A 6989-nucleotide genomic window follows, 5' to 3' on the forward strand; every position below is an offset into this window, starting at 1 on the left:
CTGGGGGCTAGCCTCCCCCTACAGCCAGTTCGCCGGCCACCCACGGACACAGGCCCTAACTCTTCAAAGAAACTGGATGATATGGGGGCTTGGGTTTTTTTATTTACCAGAGTTTCATTAAGGGGGAAAATTAGCCTGACAACAGGACCTTGGTTACAGCTCTGAGTACAGCCAGGCCATGAGCAGAGCCCACTCCCGTGAAGCCAGGCTGGCACCCTGCTCCTCGGGCTGCAGCGACCAGCCCTTTTCCAGGGAGCAGGAGGGGAGCACTAGGAGCTCCGCTGAGCGGGGCAGGGAGTGTGTGCAAAGTGCTATCCCTACCAAGCCTGTCATGACGAGCACCGCATGGAGCCCATGGTGCTGGGAGAGGGCGGCCTTTGCCAACACACCCTATTACCCTGAGGGCCCCATTCTAACCAGTAAGGTTCCCACAACCCCTGTTCCTTAAAGTTCCTTAAAGACTGTTTCCAGGACATTGGTATCAAAATAGCCTTTTTATTTAAAAGTGCACTTTTTCTCACATTGAAATCGCAGTTTGAGGAATAGTTTAGCTCCAACAAACCACTGCCTAGACTGCTAAAAACAACACAGTCTTTCTTTCATCTTGAGATCTATCATCACTAACCACAGGATGTCTTTTCTCAGCTTTTACCTGAATACGTGTCATGTTTTTGCAATGAGCTGCAATATCATGAGCATCTCTCTGGGTCCCTGTTATCTTTGCAGTTTCTTATCAGATTAGACTGTGTGTGCAATGAATGCCAGTCTTTCACAAGAGTTCTGGGGAAGTTCAGACCTGGTCAGGAATTTTCCATCAAATATTTGCAGGATAATGTTAATTTGTCCAGATTTTTTCAATGTTCCATCATCCAAACAGAAACATTTTGGTATGTTGAACTGAATCAAAGCATTTCATTTTGAATCAGTTAATATTAATCTGTGTCCACCTACACTGCTGCAGTGCCTCAGAGGAGGTGTAGTTTAGGAGCCTCGCACCTCCATTCTCCCTATGGGCTTGTCTTCCTGGCTGGACTACATTTCCCATGATGCACCACGGACTCCGATGTGGCTGAACTGTCATGATGCGGTCTGGCCAGGGAGCCCAGCCCATACTGAATAGGGGCAGGATGCATCTGAACTACAACATCTATGAGGCACTAGGTCAGCTCTGGCAGAGGCAATTCAGTGTTGAACCACATTGAAATAGAATGTTTCAATGCTTCCAAATAAACATTTATTGGAACTTTCCATTCACCCAGATCCAGGTCAGATTCTCAAGCACCCACAACTGGTTTTCAAAAGCGCTGACTTCTGATTTAGTCAGATATTCCAAAGTGCTCAGTACCCCACAGCTCCCAACATGCAGAGCTCTTTGGAAAATCTGGCATTAACTGGATTCTCGAATTGCATGCATTTATGGAATTATGGACCTTTGTGTCCCTTGAGATGCATATTCCTATTTATCCTGAATTAGGGATAGTGTTTTCCATTTCAACCCTAGATCATTATTTTCAGCTTTTGTCACCAGGCTGGCCCTGTTTCTTGGGCTTCACCTAAACTATTTTTTTCCACAAGGGCTCTTTGGTATGAGAGGTCTGCACATCTACCATTACTTGGATGAGTGATTACTTCAAATTTATTCCTAACCAGAATCTATGATAACTGGATAGAGTTTAGCATTACAGAGCTACAATTGTGTACTGAAGAAAACTAAGAAATATCTTCCCGTTACATAAGAACATAAGAAAGGCCATACTGGGTCAGACCAAAGGTCCATCCAGCCCAGTGTCCTGTCTACCACCAGTGGCCAATGCCAGGTGCCCCAGAGGGAGTGAACCTAACAGGTAATGATCAAGTGATCTCTCTCCTGCCATCCATCTCCATTCTCTGACAAACAGAGGCTAGGGATACCATTCCTTAACTATCCTGGCTAATAGCCATTAATGGACTTAACTTCCATGAATTTATCCAGTTCTCTTTTAAACCCTGTTATAGTCCTAGCCTTCACAACCTCCTCAGGCAAGGAGTTCCACAAGTGGACTGTGTGCTGTGTGAAGAAGAACTTCCTTTTATTTGTTTTAAACCTTCTGTCCATTAATGTCATTTGGTGGCTCTTAGTTCTTATATTATGGGAACAAATAAATAACTTTTCCTTATTCACTTTCTCCACACCACTCATGATTTTATATACCTCTATCATAACCCCCCTTAGTCTCCTCTTTTCCAAGATGAAAAGTCCTAGCCTCTTTAATCTCTCCTCATATGGGACCCATTCCAAACCCCTAATCATTTTAGATGCCCTTTTCTGAACTTTTTCTAATGCCAGTATATCTTTTTTGAGATGAGATGACTTCCTTTTACAGAAACCACGTTGACTTTTGCCCAACAAGTTATGTTCTTTTATGTGTCTAACAATTTTATTCTTTACTGTTGCAGTCTCATCAGTATATGTCAACTTAGAGAAGGGAAATGCAAGTCAAGATTTAAGACAAAGTTACCTGTCTTGTTCACAACAGAACAGTAAGAGCTTCTCATTTTCTACAGGTCAGCTATAGCTCTTAGTCTCTTGCCTATTCCTATAATTTCATACAAGGATCCTAGAACTACTTCCTTAGGACCACTGATCCAAAGAGAATAGGTGTCTGAAGGGGTGGGCCATTCATGTCTAGAGCCATTCATTCAATCTACAGCAGGTTGAATTGAAACAGTTTACCACTTTATAGCTGTTTGGTGGCTTTTGTGAAATGAGTTAGCAGTCTTAGTCCAAATTTTCTTGGGCATATGTTTGAATCACAAAACCTACCATCATACTGGCATTTATTTGTACCCTGCATAGTAAGTCTCCTCTCACAGGTCAAGGAGACTGAAATATCCTCTGACCATCCCACCCTCCCACCTCCCTTCCTACCTGTGTTTCACTAAAGTTTACATGAGAATATGCTATTTAAACACAAAACAAAGAAAAATGAATACAAAGAACATTGTTTTCAATGGCAAAATGAGCCACATAGTCTGTAGGCCAGGGTTCTCAATGTTTTCAAGTTGGCAATTCCTTATTCAAAGTAAAACATTTTCAACTCCCACCCCTCCCATTTACTATAAAAGAAAAGAGTAAAAAAATGTATTAATGATAACAATGCTAAGCCTATATAATTGATTTGTGTGCGTGTTTTGAGAGGTTGACAGAGGATACGTGACCTTGAAGAGTCAGGTTGTTCAGGGAGTAGGGGAATAAGATCTTTGCTTAAGAGCGTAATGAACTTTTCAGAACATTGTGACCCCTCCCACCCCCCCCCCCCCACCAATTGCCATTTGTGACCCTCCCCCCGCCCCCAGGCTTGCAACCCAACGCTTGCGGAACATTACTCTAGACCATGAACCCCATCTGCCATGCCTGCCAGGATATTCAGTAGGCCCCAAAGAAACAGCATTACCCATGTAATTTTCACCTAATGGAACTATGTATGAAGCTCTATCACACTTTTTAAAATACACTCTGCCTTGCAGATGCTGTTATGTGCTGAAAGATATTTCATTGTTTACCATACTCTGTTTACAAATATATTCTCAGTATATGTTGGCTAACAATAATTAGTTTCCATATTTCACCGAATGTAATTCAGGAAAAAAAATGTTTATTTAACACATTAAGTAAATGATAAGAACGCAATTTAGGATTTGCATTTTCTGTTCTGTCAATATTTTTTGTTATAATTTGGATTAACTGTAGAAAGAATCCAAGCACAGTCTCTACATAAATTGCAGAGCTTTGCTTTAGTGATGATATAACAAAGTTTGTCAGGAATGTGGCACAAACATTTAGAGAAACTGAAGTGGAAATAAAGAATTGATATGCACACACCTGCAGGCCTGACTCAGTGCTCGAATTACAGGAGGGCTTAGGAGAGAGGGTTGGCCCTGTTATCACATTTCAGACTTACGGCCCCCTTACTTCTCACTACTGTTTAAATTAAAGCAAGCCCCTTGATAGTCAGGACCCCCTATTTTTTCCCCATAATTCAATCATTGGCCTAACTGAACTTGCAATTGCATGTTGGAAAGGAGACAAGAAAGACAGGATGTGGGGAGAAATGCAAAGACACCACCGCTGGGGGCTGGGGGAAGTGCCAAAAAGGGTTTTAAAATGATTTTACAAACAATTTCCCTTGGTTTGAGAACGCATTTTTTGTTTGTTTCCTTCTCTTCCCAGTTGTTGGATATTTACATTACAATATGAATATCATGACTCATGACAGCACTACTCCTGCTTCCAGAGTTCCCCCCGAATGAGCTGAAGGGAAAGAACAGTGGCACTGGGCCCTAGGTCATTCTGGGAGGTCCATATGCCCAGTGCAGCTTCCAGCCAGTAGAGATCTCTGTGACACCCAGGGTGAAATCCTAGCCCCATTGAAGTCTATGGTAGAACCCCCATTAACTTCAGTGGGGCCAAGATTCCACCCTGAGTGACCTGGAGAAAGCAGGGACACCCAGAGGACTGAAGGAATCCGGGCTAACAACTGTGTGTCAAGCCAATGAACTGGCTGAGAAGGAAAGCCAAGTAGCAGACACTGTGAAAGCTGGGACAGGGATGGTGATGGAGAAGCTGGGAGCCGAGTGGGGAAGCTGCCTATTTCTAGCAGGGGGCCAGCAGTATCTGCAGCAAAAGGACATGGGGCGAGCATCCTGCAGAACAGGAGCTGTGAGAGAACTGTGTGTTTGGACAACAGGAAGACAACATAGAAGGGAACAGTCAGAAACGATCATGATGGGCAGCAATCCATGAACAGTGGTGCAGATTGCAAAGGCATGGGAGAGTTTTCAGCTGCAAAGAGAAGAGATACATCAGAGACAGAACAGAAATTAGAGGAGGACTAGAGATAACTTACCTGACTTGGTTAGGTGGGGAGATCTGTGCCTGCGCTTGAAGACCTTTCCAAGGGAAATTTTCCAGGCAAATCCACAGGGAATTTTGTACCCAAAAAGAGTGGAGCATGGGGCCCTTTGACAGGATCGCAGCACAAGTTGGTACAGGTAAAATGGACAAAACACCTGCCTCCCAGCAGGTAAACCCCTAAAGAAATGATCTCTTCCTACTGTAGGGGGTATGGGCCCTGCAAGACATTGTATGGTAGCTCCTACTTGGGAGGGAAAGGCTCCCTGCACCTTCTCTCCACTACACTCACAGGCAAAGCAGACATACTATGGCTCATAAACTGTAGTGTTTGTTTACTTTAGATCCATGCACCATCCTATTCATTAATTGTAAAGGACAAATACACACAAGAAGCACATGTCTTAACACCTTATTCTGATTACTGAAATAAGTTTATACATCCTTCCCTGTAAAATCTCCTTATTCACTACACCCTGACTATAGCTTTCTGATTTCAGAGCTACAATCTGAAATGTAGTCCCTCACCTTCCAACACACCTGCATGTATCTGGGGCTCAGCTGGTACCAAGCTACTGTTTGCTTGTAGAATGTTTGCAGATTTGAGTCCTGCCCACAACTCCAATTAAGGCAAATATTTCTCTTCACTATGGGATTTGCACTGCATAACTGATTGCCAAGTGCATCATGTAAATGGCTCTTAGAAACGGCAAACAGCCTAAACAGCCTGTGATGTAGAATGTACCTTATTAATAAAGGTCACATTAGAAACTCATCCTTGTAACTAATCTCATCAAATGTACAGTGCATCAATAGGCAGAGAGACTGGTGAACGGTGTTTTCCAATTAAGTGGAACTGTTTGACCTTTTGAACTATAAATAAACTGCAGCAGCAACTCTTGATGAGGCTTAAGCAGGCTGACTTTCACTGCAACACAGTGCCTCAGAACTCAAGCCTACTTACAGAGCTAATTCTGGAATGAGTCAATGGACAGAGTGAAACTTTAAGCGCTAATGCTGCAGACAAGATTGCCTGGAATTTCTGCAGTGCTGGCAGAATGAATGTATTTGAACTGAATGCACCCCTCTGAATAGATAAACACATACTGGGAAATGTGTCCTTTAGTGTAGCTGTCTTCACCTGAAACAAACCTATTTTCCTTGTTCAAACATTTAGAGGCAGGGGATTTTCTGCAGCAGCTCAAAGTACTGTCAGTTGCTTTAGTGCTTAAGAATAAGTGGAATACAGTTTTCTCAATTAAAATGTCATTTAATTAAATGTAGACTCCAGATTCTTAGTTTTCAAAGAGTTGCCCGGAATGGATGTTTAATCACATGAGTCCAGTTGGCTTTAATGGGGAATGTGAAGTGAGGCAGCTAACAGGAGAGCTTCAGAGACTGTCTCCGCAGATTCTGTGCTTGGAGGTAGCAGGATTTGGTGAGTGGTGAGAGGCAGCTAATGGGAGAGTTTTGGAGGTAGTTGAGAGAGGGATTATGAGAGACTTTCATTTCAGATCCAGTTCTATGTTCAGTTTCCAGATGGCCAGCAAGGGAAGAGTGGAGTTGACCTGCAATGGATGTGCCATGTTTTCTTCCCTGCCTGAGGCCAGAAGGGACTTCCTGTGCATGAAGTGCAAGCTGGTGGTTTCATTGTAGGAGAAGATTCTTGGACTGGAGCAGCAAGTAGAGATGCTATTGAGAATCAGAGAGGCTGAGGAGCTCCTAGACAGCTAGGTCAAGGAAACATCACTACTGCATGTTCAAGGAAGAAAGAGAGCTGGCTTCCAAAGAGTCAGAGAGAGAGGGAGTCAGAGAAGAGGCCAGGCAGTTTGTAACTGCCAGAGGCAAGATGTCATGGTGGGATAAAGAAAGACAATGATAGTCTGTGGCCAGCAGAGACAAGAGGACCAGGAGGAATTCCACACAGCTAGAAGTTTCCAGTCAATACCAGGTTCTCAGTGTGGAAGCTGGATGTTACCTCTCAAGAGCCAGCTGGTCCAAGGGAACAGAGAGATGTACGGAACACACCTGTGGATGGCAGCTTGGCCCAACCTGTAGGAAAATCAGGTTTGCCCACAAAGAGTTCTCCAACCATTCA

General features: G+C 43.5%; 1 long non-coding RNA gene across 1 annotated transcript in view; it reads left to right on the plus strand.

The window, feature by feature from the left end:
• Positions 1-2519, plus strand: part of LOC120406744 — a 47676-nt gene extending 45157 nt beyond the window's left edge. Inside the window, exon 3 of the long non-coding RNA XR_005599541.1 lies at positions 2437-2519. This is a non-coding gene — a long non-coding RNA (uncharacterized LOC120406744). The remainder of the gene's footprint in view (positions 1-2436) is intronic.
• The last annotated feature ends 4470 nt before the right edge of the window (positions 2520-6989 follow it).

The sequence above is a fragment of the Mauremys reevesii genome, linkage group 5 (assembly GCF_016161935.1).
Source record: "Mauremys reevesii isolate NIE-2019 linkage group 5, ASM1616193v1, whole genome shotgun sequence".
NCBI lineage: Eukaryota > Metazoa > Chordata > Testudines > Geoemydidae > Mauremys > Mauremys reevesii.